General features: G+C 39.6%; 1 protein-coding gene across 1 annotated transcript in view; it reads right to left on the bottom strand.

Annotated features, from left to right (window-relative positions):
- Positions 1 to 14,327, bottom strand: part of AGBL4 (AGBL carboxypeptidase 4) — a 1,390,412-nt gene that overhangs the window by 628,835 nt on the left and 747,250 nt on the right. The gene's annotated exons all lie outside the window — the stretch shown is intronic.

The following is a 14,327-nucleotide window of genomic DNA, read 5'->3' as shown; positions in this document are numbered from 1 at the left end:
CCTCCACCATCAAAATATTGAGTTGGCCAAAAAGTTCATTCCAGTTTTTTCATAAATGTTTATGGAAAAACCCACATGGATTTTTTGGTCAACTCAGCACTTAAAAAGAGTAAACCACGTTAACTATTGCTATTTCTTTGATGTTTGTTTACTTCTTAACACATTACAGTCTGACTTCATTCTGTATCCCATTACTGAAATGACTCTGAAAACATTACCTGTGATCCAGTTGTCAAAGGCAATGACTGTCCTTATCCCACTTAATCCTCTTGTGGCACTGCTGATCATATTTGTATCTCTAGCTAAAATGTGCCTCTCTATCTACAGATGATGACCAATTGCCTATTTATCTACATATGACCAATTAATTGTCTTTTCAACAATTCTACTTGGATTCTAACACCTCAATTTAACATGCCCCAAATTGAATTTCTAATCTTGCCTCCACAAACCTACTCTAGGTTCAGTCATTACCATTTCAATTGGTGGAAACTCCATCCTCTTTATATTCAGAGCAAAAATCCTGAATAATCTTTGACTCCTCTCTATCTTTTACAACACATTCAACTCTTTAAGAAGTACTACTGGGCTTACTTTAAATATATATCCCATAAACAGTCCATCCACTGCTATCACTCTGGTTCAAGTCACTGCCATTTCTCACCCAGATAGCAGAAATAGTTTCAGAAATAGTTTCCTTATTTGTAGCTTCATCCTCATATATTATCAAAGCATAGTCTATAGTCAAAGCTATAGTTTTTCTAGTAGTCATGTACAGATGTGAGAGTTGAACCACAAAGAATGTTGAAAATTGATGTCAAAAAACTGATGCTTTCAAATTGTGGTGCTGGAGAAGACTCTTGAGAGTCACTTAAATGAACAGTAAGGATATCAAACCAATCAATCCTGAAGGAAATCAACCCTGAATATTCACTGGAAGAACTGATGCTGAAGCTCCAATACTTTGGCCAGCTGATTCAAAGAGCTGACTCATTCGAAACGACCTGGATATTGGGAAAGATTGAAGGCAGGAAGAGAAGGGGATGACAGAGGATGAGATGGTTGGATGGCATTGCCTAGTCAATAGACATGAGTTTGGGCAAACTCCAGGGAAGCCTGGCATGCTGCACTCCATGGGGTTGAAAAGAGTCGGACATGACTTAGAGACTGAACAAGTCTATTATCAGCGTAGCAACCAGATTAATCTTTCCAAACGAAAGGTTTCTAAAATATGTTCAGGAAAATTATTCCAGAGAAGGTAACTTCTAATGAGGAACTATGGTTACCTATGGGCTTCCCAGGTGGTGCTAGTGGTAAAGAACATGACTGCCAATGCAGGAGACATAAGAGATGTGGGTTCAATCGCTGGGTCAGGAAGATCTCCTGGAGGAGAGAATGGCAACCCTCTCCAGTATTCTTGCCTGGAGAATCCAATGGACAAAGGATCCTGGTGGGATATGGTCTATAAGGTCAAAAAGAGTTGGATACAAGTGAAGCAACTTAACAGCAGCAGCAGCAGCATGATTATCTATGCTGGGTAAGAGGAGAATGGAGTGCAGTCACAGTTATATCTGTCTGCTTGCCATTTACAGAAACATTTTTTAAGTACAGTAATTTATGCAAATCTCACAGCCACTTTTGGGATCCAGGAGTTATTATTTCCATTTTAAAAGTGAGCAAATTGAAACTCAAAATTGTGAAATGTCATCATTCATTCATCCATTTATTCACCCACTCTTTTACTATTTATTGAGAGCCTGCTATGTTCCATTTCTACCAGTAAGCCAGAGATCCTGTCTATCCCAGCAGAGCAGGGATTTAAACCCTGGGCTGCTCATCTTTAAATCCAGGAATCTTTCCCTCTCCACACACTGCAAAGGGACATCCAGTGAGGACCTTTTCGGATGTTTTGAGTGAAAAGCATGTGAGAAAATGACAAATATTTACAGTTGGATAGCAACTACAGCACCTTATGTGCAATAATTGGCCCTCAATGAATGTGGTAAATTAATAGATGGGTGGATGAATGTGAAGGTAACAATGGTACTGCTCTTCCTGTCTTGTGTGACTATAATGAGCATCAAATGAGACTGTGGTGAAAGGGTTTTGGCAAGGGTCTCTTTTAATCAAACATTAGACATTAACATTAAACATTTCTACTGCTTGCTGCTTCAAATCCATTTGCAAATAAGCAGTAACGCATCAGGCTGGGTTAGAGTCACTTCTCAACAGAGCAATGACACTTGATTATAAGTTATGATTCTGTCTGTTTTTACATATTGTCTTCCTAACAATATATAAGAACCTATCATTTTTATCTCCACATCTGACCAGGTCCCATGAACAACACTGAGGCTTAATATCTGTTTATTGAAGTAATTAATGAATTCCAATTTTATAGATTAGAAAGTTGAAACTCAGAAGAGTACATGAATAACAAAGTCACCTAGCTATCAAGTAGCATAACTAAAATTTGGACTCAGGCCTTCTGACACTAACAGTTTGTTTGTTTGTTTTAAATATAGTAGTTTTTACCTCTTAATCCCCTACTGCTATTTTGCCCTTCCCCACCCACTTCTTGCTCCCTACTAGTAGCCACCAGTTTTTTCTTTATATCAGTTTTCTTTTTGTTATATTCACTAGTTTATTTTTTAGATTTCACATGTAAGTGGTATCACACAGTATTTGTCTTTTTCTGTCTGATATGTTTCATTTAGCATAATGTTTTCCTAGTCCATTGATGTTGTTGCAAATGATAAAATTTCATTCTTTATGATAGAGTAGATTTCTATCCATTCATCTGTTGATGGATGTATAGGTTGCTTCCATACCTTGGCAGTTGTGAATAATGTTGCTGTGAACATTGGGATACATGTATCTTTTCAAATTAGTGTCTGATTTTTTTCAGATGTATACCCAGAAGTGGAATTTTGGGGTCATATGGTAGCTCTACTCTTGATTTTTTTGAGAAAACCTCCTTAATATTTACCACGGTAGCTCTACCAGTTTACATTACAACAAACAGTGGAGGAGGCTTCCCTTTTATCCACATCCTTACCAACAATTGCTATTTATGTTCTTTATTATGATAGCCATTCTGACAGATGTGAGGTGATACATCATTGTGGTTTTTATTTGCATTTCTCTGATGACTAACAGTGTTGAGCATCTTTTCAACATATGCCTGTTTGCCATCTGCATTAGCTGTGGGCTTCTCATATATGGTATTGTGTTGAGGAATGTTCCCTCTATGCCTAATTTCAGATGAATTTTTATCATACATGGATATTGACTTTTGTCAAAAGATTTTTGACTTACTTCATCTAGTGAGATGATCTTTTTTATCCTTCAGTTTGTTAATGAGTTCTGTCATGCTGATTGATTTACAGATATTTTAAAAAATTCTTGCATCACTGGAATAAATCCCAGTTGTTCAGGGTGAATGATCCTTATGACATATTGTTGGGTTTGGTTTGCCAGTATTTTATTGAAGATTTTTGTCATCTATGTTTATCAGTGATATTGGCCTGTAATTTTCTTTTTCTTTTGATATGTTTGTCTGGTTTTGGTATCAGGATGATGCTGACCTCATAGAATGTGTTCAGAAGCATTCCTTCCTTTGTGATTCTTTTTAGAGTAGTTTGAGAAACGTAAGTGTCAACTCTTCTCTAAATGTTTGGGATAATTCATCTCTGAAGACATCTAGTCTTGGATGTCTTCTGTTTGCTAGGTTTTTTTTTTTAATTAATGATTCAATTTCATTACTGGTAATTGATCTGTTCAGATTTTCTATTTCTTCCTGTTTCAGTTCTGGGAGATCTCACATTTCTAGGAATTTCTCCATTTCTTTGTTGTTTGTTTTATTGGCATATAGTTGCTCGTAGTAGTCTCTTATATTTTGTATTTCTGTGCAGTTGGTTGTAATTTCTCCTTTAAAATTTCTAATTTTATTGATTTGTGTCCTCTCTCTCTCTCTTTTTTTTTTTTTTTTTTCACAAGCCTGGTAACAGGTTTATCAATTTTGCTTATCATTTCAAAGAAACAGCTAGTGGCTTCATTGATTTTTTTCTGTTTTTGTTGTTGTTGCTGTTATTGCTCTGAACTTTATGATTTTTTTCCTTCTACTAACTTTGAAATTTGTTTCTTCTTCTTTTTCTAGCTCCTTTAGGTGTAAGATTAGGTTGTTTATTTGAAAGTTTTCTTGTTTCCTGAGGTCAGCTTGTATCACTATGAACTTCCTTCTTAGAACTGCTTTTGCTGTGTGCCATTGATTCTGGATCATTGTGTTTTCGTTTTCATTTGTCTCCAGGTATTTCTCTACTTCCTCTTTGATTTCTGCAGTGATCCACTGCTTATTAGTTGCATACTGTTTAACCCCCACATTTTTGTGTTCTTTGCAGATTTTTTCTTACAGCTCATTTCTAGTCTTATAGCAATGTGGTCAGAAAAGATGCTTGATGTGATTTCAGTTTTCTTAAATTTACCAAGGCTTGTTTTATGGTCTAGCAATGTAATGGTTTTTATAATATACTATTTTTTGACTTAATGTTTGGTTCCACAAGATATTTGAATATTAATAAAATAATAATAGGTAGAACTTTATAACTCATGTGGTACTTTCCCATATTTTTTCTATTTACTCTCACACCAATAGTGTAAGTACAAATCATAGGTGGGAAAATGGAGGCCCAGAGTATCTCTGATGTGCAGACTTTCCCAAGGTTACAGAGCTAGCAAATTCAGAAGCCAATCTTTTCTTCACGCTCAACATCTCCGGTTCCTTCATATTCATTTCGGTGTCCCTCTTCTCTCAAGTGTCCAGGAAAGCAGCATGATTCTCTTCATATAGGGCATCCACAACTGTGCTCATTGCACTGGGACAGGCCAGCACAGAAGAATACGTCCTCCAAATTGCACAGATTTTGAGAAGGAAATATTTTGCCATCTTAAAAAGCTGTCAAGGCTTCAGAGACTTTACAGGTGAGGAACAAAGCCAGCTGGCAAAGCATTTGACAAAACCTAACTGCTAGTGATTATCAAACTACAGGAGACAAGGACTTCGTAGATGTGTCCACTGACCTGCAAGCAGTGTAATCAAAACAGAATTTTGCAGGTGTTGTCAGGGTGATATGACATACATTCAGATTTTATTTCCCTTTTGTTTTTAAGCTTAAAGTTTAGTCCTCCTTCTTTAGTAGTTTTTGGAACCATGTGACAGGCACAACTCTGGCAAGTGCTACAAATGCAATGGGATTGTGCCTAAGCAAAAAAAGCTACCATGTAAAACTCATAATAAATATTTGTGCTCCTTCCTGGGGCTTTAAAAGGTTGGTGCCATTTCTGAGAATTAAGAAACTGATTTATTAATAATTACTGAGATATACAACAAAGAAGGAACAGAGTTTTAAAGGAGTTTATATTTAAACACAACAGGGATGCATAGTAACATTTACTGCTATTAAACAAGAAGGGACTTATAAATTTCACTCCACTTCAGTTCAGATCAGTACAGTCACTCAATGGTGTCTGACTCTTTGTGAACCTGTGGACTACAGCACATCAGGCTTCCCTGTCCATCACCAACTCCCGGAGCTTTCTCAAACTCATGTCCATTGAGTTGGTGATGCTGTCCAGCCATCTCACCCTCTGTCATCCCCTTCTCTTCCTGCCTTCAATCTTTCCCAGCATCAGGCCCTTTTTCAATGAGTCAGTTCTTTGCATCAGGTGGCCAAAGTATTAGAGTTTCAGTTTCAGCATCCATCCTTCCAATGAATATTCAGGACTGATTTCCTTTAGGACTGACTGGTTTGATGCTCTTTCAGTTCAAGGGACTCTTAAGAGTCTTCTCCAACACCACAGTTCACTCCACTTAGATTCAGTTACATTCAGTTTAACTTAGCAAGTACAATGTAAATTGCATTTCTTCTTAAGTATAAACACCATTCAATGATGAATTCAAATGAATTGGAGACTGAGAAGTAATACACTTCATTCATTCATTCATTTATTCCTTAATTCAACAAATACTTACCAAGCAAGAACTCTGGAACCAGTATAGGTATAATTCAGGTATCTGCCAGTTAATAGCTCTATGATATTATTTTTTAACCAGAAGTATATTACTGCCACATTTCAGGCACTTTTCTTGACATTTGGGAGACCAGTGATGAGAGTAAAGGTCCAAATTCTTATGGAGCTTGAATTGTTATTGTTTCCCATTTTGCTGTCCAACAATCGGCTGTGGCTTATGTGGAAATTAATCTACTTGCTATGGTGGCTCCTTCTTATGTTTTACCATGGACTATGAAGTCAGCTATCAGGCTAATTAGAAATATGTCTAAAGCAAGAATCAACACACAAAATGAGAATACCAGGATATTCTGGGATACCTAAGAGGAGAAAACATGCAGCTTATCCTTATAGAAACTGAGATGACAAAACACAGGCAACAATTGAAGTAGTAATGTAAAATAGCTTTGTGAGCTCAAAATAGAATGCCCTATGGCATACACCCAGTGTCAAATTTGTGCTGTTGTGTGGATCACAATAAACTGTGCAAAATTCTGAAAGAGATGGGAATACCAGACCACCTGACCTGCCCCTTGAGAAACCTGTATACAGGTCAGGAAGCAACAGCTAGAACTGGACTTAGAACAACAGGCTGGTTTCAAACAGGAAAAGGAGTACTGTATATTGTCAAGGCTGTATATTGTCACCCTGCTTATTTAACATATATGCAGAGTACATCATTAGAAACACTGGGCTGGAGGAAGCACAAGCTGGAATCAAGATTGCCAGGAGAAATATCAGTAACCTCAGATAGGTAGATGACACCACCCTTATGGCAGAAAGTGAAGAAAAACTAAAGAGCCTCTTGATGAAAGTGAAAGAGGAGAGTGAAAAAGTTGGCTTAAAGCTCAACATTCAGAAAGATCATGGCTTCCGGTCCCATCACTTCATGGCAGATAGATGGGGAAACAGTGGAAACAGTGTCAAACTTTCTTTTTCTGGACTCCAAAATCACTGCAGATGGTGATTGCAGCCATGAAATTAAAAGACGCTTGCTCCTTGGAAGGGTAGTTATGACCAACCTAGACAGCATATTAAAAAGCAGAGACATTACTTTGTCAACAAAGGTCCGTCTAGTCAAGGCTATGGTTTTTCCAGTGGTCAGGTATGGATGTGAGAGAAGAAGGGGATGACAGAGGATGAGATGGTTGGATGGCATCACCGACTCAATGGACATGGGTTTGGGTAGACTCTGGGAGTTGGTGATGGACAGGGAAGCCTGGCGTACTGCGGTTCATGGGGTCGCAAAGAGTTGGACACGACTGAGCAACTGAGCTGATCTGAACTGTTATTAGACTTAATCAAAAAATTTTAGTAATCTCCTATGTTCTAGGCCTCTACTAGATGCTAGTCCTTGTTCTATACAATAAATTCTAACTTTATTATTTTATATATAGTTAATTTTATATATAACATTAATAATAGCATATTAATACTATACTAGATAACATGGGATATCTGTTAATCCCAAGCTCCTAATTTATCCCTCCCCTCCACTTTCCCCTTTAGTAATCATAAGCTTGATTTCTATGTCTGTGAGGTTGTGTCTTTTTTGTAAATAAGCTCATTTGTATCATTTTCTTTAGACTCCACATACAAGTGATATGATATAATTTTTGTCTTTTTATGTCTGATTTACTTCACTTACTTCAGCATGATATTCTCTAGGTCCATCCCTCTTGCTGCAAATGGCAATATTTCATTCTTTTTATGGCTAAGTAATGTTCCATTTTATATACAAACCACATCTTCTTTATTCATTTGTTGATGGACACTTAGCTTGCTTCGATGTCTTGGCTATTGTAAATAGGGCTCTTATGAATACTGAGGTGCATGTATCTTTTCAAATTATATATTTCATCTTTTCCAGATACATGCACAGAGGTGGTAGCTCTATTTTTAGTTTTTTAATGAATCTCTTTACTGTTTTCCACAGTGGTTCACAATGAAGGTTTTCTAAGAACCTAAGATTATGACTATGAAAATTGTGCAATTTCTAAATGATTTTGGGGCTATAGGACATGATAAATTTTCTACTGGCTATATCCTCTGGGAGTCTGATATCTTAAAAGATATAAACAGAATAATAAAATGTATTATTTAACTATAATTTTTATCAAACTTGATAAACACCTAGCATCTGCAATAAAACTAAAAAAAAAAAAAAAAGGAAGAAAAACATTGTGTCATTGTGTGCATGCTCAATCGCTCAGTCCTACCTAACTCTTTGTGACCACATGGACTGTAGCCCACCAGGCTCCTCTGTCCATGAAATTTTCCAGGCAAGAATACTGGAGTGGGTTGCCATTTCCTCCTCCAGGGGATCTTCCCGACACAGTGAACAAACCCACACCTCTTGGCTCTCCTGCATTAGCAGGTGTATTCTTTGTATTGCACCAACTGGGAAGTCTTGCTTTTCTCTGAAGTTTTCTTCATTTGACCTAATTTTCCCTTCAAAAGAGTCTTACTGAGATCTCCTCTATTCAACAACGTCCTATCCCTCATGCCTGTAAGTCAAGAGCAAAGAACAAACAAAACAAAACAAACAAACAAAAAGCTGTGGCATGGCTTTCAAATCTCTTTGGCTAAAAGTTTTCAGTGACCCTAGATCCACCTTCTCTTCCCTAGCTGGGACGAGCTCCTCACTCTCTTAAATGAATCTCACGTCTATTGCAATCTGTATATCTATTAAAGCAAAATCAAACAAACAAAAAATAACCTATAAATTTACAAACTCTATATGGCATTCTAAATTTGCTAGGATTTTTATGTTTGGAGAGAAGAAAATACAGTCAGCCCTTCATATCTACATATCTATGGATTCAACCAAAGATTGGAAAATATCTGAAAAAAATTTCCATGAAATTCCAAAAATTAAAAAAGGCAATGGTATGAATATGCTCTGGACACTGTCAACCTGCTTATTCTGGAAACCACAGAAAAAAGATTGGGATAAAGGTCTGATCCAGTGTGTTGTTGTCTGATGATGACTCTCATCATGGATACCAGGGCTGTATTAGAACTCTGCAAAAAATGCGAGGGGGGGGTCTTGAGGGGTTAAGCTAGAGAGGTTGGGATAGGGAGATTCTGGGTGCCCTCAGGGAACCTATCTTCAACTCATCCTCAACTGTTTACATAGCACTTACATTATATTTGGGCTTTCCTAGTGGCTCAGACAGTAAAGAATCTGCCTGCAATGTAGGAGACACGGGTTTGATCCCTGGGTTGGGAAGATCCCCTGGAGAAGGGAATGGCAAACCACTCCAGTATTCTTGCTGGAGAATTCCATGGGCAGAGGAGGCTGGTGGACTACAGTCCATGAAGTCACAAAGAGTGGGACATGACCTAGCAACTAACACTGCACTACTACTATATCTATTCCCATTTCTGGTCTCTTTTGTTTCACTGTCCTCTTTCTCCAACAAACCCAATGTATAGAGAAGAATGCAAGAGTTAAGATAATGCATATTTGGGTTATAATCCTGGCTCTGCCTTTCACAAGTTGACTGAATTTTGATAAGTTATTATAACTCTTTGAGGCTTAATTTCCTCATCTATAAAATGGAATAATAATCCCCACTCTCATGGGAGTACTGAAAGGCTAATTTAAATGTGAGTAAAGAAATGTAACATAAAGAAGTCTGAACACTGAAGAACTGATGCTTTCAAATTGTATTGGAGAAGACTCCTGAGGATCCCTTGGACTACCAGGAGATCTAACTGGTCAATCCTAAAGGAAATCAAACCTGAATATTCATTGTAAAGACTGACGCTTAAGCTCCAATACTTTGGCCACCTGAGGTGAAGAGCTGACTCATTGAAAAAGACCCTGATGCTGGGAAAGATTGAGGGTAAAAGGAGAAGGGGGTGGCAGAGGATGGGATGCTTAGATAGCATAATTGACTCAACAGACATGAATTTGAGCAAACTCCAGGAGATAGTGGAGGAGAGGAGCCTGGTATTCTGAAGTCCATGAGGTCACAAAGAGTCAGACACAATTGAATACCTGAACTACAACAACAACAAAGAATTTAGCATAGTACTTGTTATGTAAGTGCTCAATAAATATTTTTCCCTTCTTTTATCCTCACTCTATGTTTATAATAGTATTAAATATAGATCTAAATAATATCCCAGGAAAGTAATCCTAAAACTTTTTATTGCAGATACTATTCTATTATTTGAGGGATATTAAAATGCCTATTGAGAATATAAACTTAATACAGCATTAAAAAAGATACTATAAATAAAATAATGACTTTTTAAATAATTCACCAATTAGCTTCATACTCATTTCTTCATTTTCTTCTCAAAATAACCTCATAGGATGGCCAGATCAGATATTTCTATTTTAGAAGTGAAGAAACAGGCTTGAAGATATTATAAGACCTGAAACATGTGTACTCAGTCTGAAGGGAATGGAAAAGGGGGCAAAACCCAGATTTTCCAGTCCCTTTTCAAGGGTTCATTCCACTCTGTTCCTAACAGACAAGGATATGCATTAACTGGGTAAGTCACTTCTCTCCTGAGACCTTTCACTGCCCTATGAACAAGCCATCAAAGTAGTAGTCTGTGATATATGCCTACCCACACCTCCCAATACTTACCTAGCTTTACCTCTCCCTAAGACCATACATTTGTTTACGGAGGAGTCATACTGAACTTGTTTCTGAGACACATTAAACTGTTAGTTCTGGGCATATGCTGCTGCTTTGGCTTGGAATGCCCTTCCTGCTCCTGAATACCCAGGTAAATTAACACCCCTTTATGAATTTCTCAAGATCCAAGGCATGGCTTGCTAGAGCTAGAAGAACTTTCTTGATACCCCATGAAAAGTTGTTTGTCTTTCATGTACCTTGGCACAACTTTGTAACGTGCAATTGTATGTTGAATTTGGTGCAACTGTATCTTCTCTGTATGGGTTGTGTTTGACACAATTATGTCTGTCTCCATCATTGGACTGTGAACTTCACGAAAGCAGGGATTGTACCAAGCATTTTATTTATTCTCAGTGTCCAGACAAGGCTTGGCATGGTATAGGTATTCAAGCAGTACTTGATAATATGATGGATGGATTAAATTTCCTAGGGTATCCTTAGGTCTAACAGCAACTCACAGATCTTCTCAGGAAGGAGTCAGTCCTAACCATCTACATACATTAACATATGGGGAGTGAAGTGGAAAAACAAAAATAAAAATGTAGAAGTCAGCAATTACTGGAATTACTGCTCTTTGGGACACAATCATGAACATGTCATTTTCTCAGCAGCAACTCTCTTACCATTTTATCTCCATTTGCCATTTGCCAACCCAGACTGAGCCGGTTCTCTAGTACAAAATAGCCTTAATCCTCTTGAAAATGATTCTGCCAGTGAAAAAGCTAGGTCATCCACAGCTAAATGCATTTTAGTGGACCCATGCATAGATCTAAACAGAAACTGGGTCTCACAAGTTCTCTGAGCTCTGGTTTTTCTACCTGTAAGCAATAAACTAGCCTCTTCATCAGCAAGGCGAATCATGGCATAAGGCAATGGGGTAAATATGTTTTGAACACTGTCAATCAGCTTATCCTGGAACCCACAGAAAAAAGATAGGAAAAAAGGTTTGATCGAATGTGTTGTTGGCTGATGATGACTCTCAGTAGATACCAGGGCTGATGCTGGGAAAGACTGAGGGCAGGAGGAGAAGGGGATGACAGAGGATAAGATGGTTGGTGGCATCACCAACACAATGGATATGGGTTTGGATAAACTCCTGGAGTTGGTGATGGACAGGAAGGCCTGGCATGCTGCTGTTCATGGCATGGCAAAGAGTCAGACATGGCTGAACTGAGCATTTATTTGTCTTGTCTTAGATAATCCTCTCCCCCACCCTTGCCATCCCACCCAAGTCCTCTGCCAAGTAAATTAGAGATCACAAATAAGACTGCTGTAGTTTTGAATTACAACTCTACCACTTATCAGTTCTTCGATCTTGGATGATTTTCCAACTTTGCTCACCCCAGTTTCTATAACCCCCAATGGAGGTAATACTAGTATTCATGACTGCTGTATGCTTTAGTCATAATAGCTAATCTCTATTATTTACTATGTATCAGGTCCAGTTCTAAGCATTTTTAATATGCTAGTTCATTTGTTATATAAACACCTATTATCCCATAGGTAATATTTGTGTCCCTATTTTACAGATGAGGAAAAGAAAGTCCAAAAATGTTAAGAATTTGACTTCAGGTCACAGTTATAAGTAGAATATTCAGGATTTGGTTACAGGCATTTTGACTGCAGAACCTAACACTACCAACCACAGTGATCATCTATGTGAAGTGCCTGGCACTGTGAGGGATGACAGAAAAACTATGAATTATTGCCACTTGCAAAGCCCATTAACAATTCTTGGAAAATAAAATATAATTTTGGTAATAAAATAAACTCACCTTTTTTCCTTCTCCTTTGTGCTTAGTCTAGCTTACAAGGTGCTGAGTTCAGAGGCCATGTACCTAGCCCCTCAGACCAGAGTTCCCAGTCGTAAAGGGCTGTGCAGACACCTCAGCTGGCAGGGTCTGTGCAGAAGTGCTCCCTGGGACACTGTGGCTCAAGGCAGTGCAGTGAGGGTGGTCCATGTGCAGAGGCACTGCCCTGGCACCAGATCTGGAGCATGAGCAGCGCATCTGTGCCCAACCCCCCAGAACTTCATCCTTCCCCCTGAAGAGAGCCCAGAAAAGCAGCCCCCAGCGGGGCCTATCTCAGAGTCTGGGAGAGTAGAGAGTCTGTGCTCTAGAATGTAAGCTCACGCCTCTCCCTTCTTTGGTCAAAGAAAGAAATTTTCCTTCTGAACAGAACCTGGTCTCATTCTATTGACTGGATCAACACTGGGAAGGAAGAACCTTGTTGGGGCTAATTTGAAGTGTGTGTAACATTATCATTCCAGGAGCTCTGCCCATTTAAATAAATGGACGAGTGTCTGATAAACGGGGAGACTGAGTAGATAACTGAACAAAGGTTCGTTGAAAGAGGAAGCACTCAGCTGAGAACCCACTTCCGGTGTCTGGCCAGGTGGGTGGGGAGTTGGTAGCTGTAAGGTGGGATGGTGGTGTTAAGTGTGTCATCAGATATAATTGGCATGAGGAACTCATGAACAGAACACTGAGATGTGTTCCAGAACCCCTCCAGGGAGCAGGTGTGGCCTGCGTGACCCACACGAGGCTCTCTGTGTGGCCCGATGATTGGGCTTCAGTCTGGCTTCAGTGACAGTCTCTGTCATCTGTCGCTCTTCTGCCTCATCCGTGATCACTACCAGCAGCCCACAGTTCTGATTCTAAAGGCACGGGCGTGGTGGCAGTGAGCAGCCGGGGGCCCGGAGGAGGGGTCTGGGGATGCAGAGAGTCACAATGCATCGGGTTCAATAAGCTCGGAGTGCTGAAGACAGCAGGAGCTGCTGTGGAGCCGCCAGAGGAGCAGAGAAGGGAGGCGCTTCAGTGAGGGAAGGGGCAGAAGAGGAGAGCAGAGGACGGCATTCTGCGCCCACACATGTCTGCCGACATTACATGACTTTCCCCAGGCCACGCGGATGGAAGTAGAGAGGCAAGATTCAAGCCCAGAGCTTTGTGACCCCCAAACCCGTGCTCTTTCTCTCACACCACACCGTGATCACACAGCAGGGGATCCCTAGATGTGTGTGCTCAACTGATGCTACTGCTGCATGTCAGTTTGAGAAACAGAATAGGCTACCAAGTTGCAACTAGATCTTATCCATCCCAAATCCCCTGTCCTCTCCACGCCACCCAAATCCCAGGCCCAGAAAGAGGCAGTAACTTGACCAAGGTCTCACAGTGGCTTAGCATCCAGGTCTCTGAATTCCCACAGCACCTCATAAGAAAAGTTGCTGCCCCCAGGTGTTCAGTGAAAACTGTCCTTTCAAGGCCAGCCAAGAGCTTAAAGCTCATCTGCTAGGGGGCTTCATATGATTATTTACTTAAAGAAAGTGAAAGTCACTCAGTCGTGTCCGACTCTTTGCAACCCCATGGACTATCCATGGAATTCTCCAGGCCAGAATATTGGAGTGGGTAGCCTCTCCCTTCTCCAGGGAATCTTCCCAACCCAGGGATAGAACCCAGGTCTCCTGCATTGCAGGCAGATTCTTTATCAGCTGAGCAACAGGGAAGCCCAAAACAAAGAGAAGTTGCCCAGTCGTGTCCAACTCTTTGTGACCCCATGGACTGTAGCCTACCAGTTTCCTCCGTCCATGGAATTTTTCAGGCA

Source organism: Muntiacus reevesi, chromosome 1 (assembly GCF_963930625.1).
Source record: "Muntiacus reevesi chromosome 1, mMunRee1.1, whole genome shotgun sequence".
Taxonomy (NCBI): domain Eukaryota; kingdom Metazoa; phylum Chordata; class Mammalia; order Artiodactyla; family Cervidae; genus Muntiacus; species Muntiacus reevesi.
This window is presented reverse-complemented; position numbering and strand designations above follow the sequence as displayed.